The following is a 3,547-nucleotide window of genomic DNA, read 5'->3' as shown; positions in this document are numbered from 1 at the left end:
GTCCAGACTGAGCACAAGCAACATGAGTTTCTATGGAGTCATCCCTGGCAAGAAGGCCGCGTCACTCGGCCAGATTGCTCTTGATGTGGTTTTTGGTGATTCAAAGAATTTCCGCAAAGAGAAGCTGACATTTGAGGTTGTGGATTTCCAGAGTGCCTACCATGCTATTTTGGGCAGGCCAGCTTATGCACGTTTTATGGCCCGACCATGTTACGTGTACCTCAAACTAAAGATGCCTGGCCCTAAAGGCGTGATCACTGTCACTGGTAACCGCAAGAAGGCGGAAGAGTGCTTCCAGAAAGGCTCAAAGATCGCCGATGCTCAGATGGTGGCAGAAGAGTGGCAGGAACACCAGAGGAATGCAGACCCGAGTGATTTGTTGCGAGCCAAAAAGCCTGCTACGGAATCAGCGTTCCAGTCGTCCGGTGAGACAAAACCAGTTCACATCCACCCGACCGACCCCAACGCTGCTCCGACTCATATCTCCACAACACTCGACCCCAAATAGGAAGAAGCGCTCATCCAGTTCCTCCGTGAGAACTGGGACATCTTTGCATGGAAACCTTCTGACATGCCGGGTGTACCCAGGGGACTGGCTGAGCATCGTCTGCGAGTCGATTCAAAGGCAAAACCTGTGAAGGAACATCTGCGACGGTCCGCCGTCCAGAAAAGGAAGGCTATTGGCAAAGAAGTGGCTCGGCTCCTAGCAGCGGAGTTTATCCGAGAGATTTACCACTCCGAGTGGCTCGCCAATGTCGTCATGGTCCCCCAAAAGGACAATTTGCTTCACATGTGCATCGATTTTAAGCATATCAATCGGGCATGCCCGAAGGATCATTTTCCTCTTCCCCGCATCGACCAAATAGTCGACTTGACTGCAGGATGTGAGCGACTGTCTTTCTTGGACGCTTATTCCAGGTACCATTAGAGCCGTATGTTTGGACCCGACGAGATCAAAATAGCTTTCATCACCCCATTCGGGTGCTTCTGTTATGTCACCATGCCATTCGGCCTCAAGAATGTCGGAGCCACGTTCATGAGGATGATTCAGAAATGTTTGCTCACTCAAATCAGTCGGAATGTGGAAGCGTACATGGATGACATTGTGGTCAAGTCACGCAAAGGTTCCGACCTGCTAACTGACCTCGCTGAAACATTTGCCAACCTCAGGAGGTACGATATCAAGCTTAACCCATCCAAGTGCACATTCGGAGTTCCTGGTGGAAAGTTACTCGGTTTTCTCGTTTCTGAACGAGGAATCGATGCAAACCCAGAGAAAGTAGGCACTATACTCCGAATGAAACGACCTGTGCGTGTGCACGATGTTCAGAAGCTTACTGGTTGCTTGGCCGCTTTAAGTCGATTCATCTCTCGTCTCGGTGAGAAGGCATTGCCTCTTTACCGACTGATGAAGAAGTCAGACAAGTTCGAGTGGACTCCTGAAGCTGACGCAGCGTTTGCAGAGCTAAAAACCCTGCTTTCCACCCAGCCGGTGCTTGCTGCCCCGATCAGCAAAGAGCCTTTGCTGCTTTATATTGCAGCCACAGGACAAGTCGTCAGTACTGTACTTACGGTCGAGCGGGAAGAAGAAGGGAAAGCCTTCAAAGTTCAGCGCCCAGTATATTACATTTCCGAAGTCCTGACCCCATCCAAGCAACGATACCCTCATTATCAGAAGCTTGTATATGGGATTTATATGACCACGAAGAAAGTTGCTCACTACTTCTCTGACCATATCATCACAGTCGTCAGCGACGCCCCCTTATCAGAGATCCTGCACAACAGAGATGCAACTGGTCGAGTGGCAAAATGGGCGATTGAACTTCTTCCCCTAGATATCAGATTTGAGGCAAAGAAAGCTATCAAGTCCCAACAATAGCAGATTTCCTCGCCGAGTGGACTGAACAGCAGTTACCGACTCAAGTTCACTCGGAGCACTGGACTATGTTCTTCGATGGCTCCAAAATGCTGAATGGTTCCGGTGCCGGGGTAGTGTTGGTTTCCCCCCGAGGAGATAAGCTCAGATACGTACTCCAGATTCACTTTGATTCCTCCAACAATGAGGCAGAATACGAAGCACTCTTGTACGGGTTGCGTATGGCCATTTCACTCGGCATCCGTCGCCTCATGGTCTACGGTGACTCGGATTTGGTGGTCAACCAAGTGATGAAGGAGTGGGACGTCAGAAGCCCAGCCATGACTGGTTACTGCAATGCAGTCAGAAAGCTGGAGAAGAAATTTGAGGGATTAGAGCTCCATCACGTCCCCCGACTGAAAAATCAAGCAGCCGATGACTTGGCGAAGATAGGTTCCAAAAGAGAAGCCATTCCGAGTGGCGTGTTTTTGGAGCATGTTCACACGCCGTCGGTTCAAGAAGATCCTTTCACCGAGGAAGCCCCGCAGCCAAAAAGCGCCACAGATCCGACTGAAGTCGAGGTCCCAGCTGTGGTCGACTTAATCATGGAAGTTCTGGTCATCACTCCCGACTGGACAGTGCCCTATATCGCCTATATTCTGAGGAAAGAGCTCCCCGAGAATGAAGAAGAGGCTCGAGAGATCGTCCGCCGATCCAAAGCCTTTACTGTCATGAGGGGACAGTTGTACAGAGAAAGTGCGACTGGAGTCAGCCAGAAATGCATAACACCGGAAGAAGGTCGAATGATTCTCAACGACATCCACTCGGGGACCTGTGGCCATCATGCGTCCTCTCGGACCATCGTGGCTAAAGCATACCGAGCGGGTTTTTACTGGCCCAGAGCAAATGAGATGGCGAAAGAGATAGTCGACAAGTGCGAAGGATGTCAATTTTACTCCAATATGTCGCACAAGCCCGCCTCAGCCTTGAAGACCATTCCACTCGTCTGGCCTTTCGCTGTATGGGGGTTGGATATGGTTGGACCACTGAGAACAGGCAGAAACGGCTACACTCATGTGCTGGTAGCAGTCGACAAGTTCACCAAGTGGATTGAGGCTAAACCCATCAAGAATCTGGATGCCGGCACCGCCGTCAGCTTCATCAGGGAGTTGATATTCAGATATGGAGTTCCACATAGCATCATCACAGACAACGGGTCAAACTTCGACTCCGAGGAATTCAGAACCTTCTGCACATCTAAGGGTACACGAGTCGACTATGCTTCAGTCGCTCACCCCCAGTCGAATGGACAGGCAGAACGAGCAAATGGCTTAATTCTCAAAGGGATGAAACCCCGATTGATGCGCGACCTCAAGCACGCAGCTGGTGCGTGGGTCGACGAACTTCCGTCGGTGCTTTGGGGATTAAGGACCACGCCAAACCGGTCGACTGGGAGAACTCCGTTCTTCTTGGTCTACGGAGCTGAAGCAGTCTTGCCGAGTGACCTGCTTCACAATGCACCCCGAGTCGAACTCTACACCGAAGCTGAAGCAGAGCAAGCCCGACAGGACGCAGTCGACCTTCTAGAAGAAGAAAGAGAGATGGCATTGATCCGATCGACCATTTATCAACAGGACTTGCGTCGCTTCCATGCCAAAAACGTGAAGAGTCGAGCTTTCCAGGAGGGAGATT

The sequence above is a fragment of the Triticum aestivum genome, chromosome 7B (genome assembly GCF_018294505.1).
Source record: "Triticum aestivum cultivar Chinese Spring chromosome 7B, IWGSC CS RefSeq v2.1, whole genome shotgun sequence".
Classification (NCBI taxonomy): domain Eukaryota; kingdom Viridiplantae; phylum Streptophyta; class Magnoliopsida; order Poales; family Poaceae; genus Triticum; species Triticum aestivum.
The sequence above is the reverse complement of the archived record's forward strand: the minus strand, read 5'-3'. Positions refer to the sequence as shown.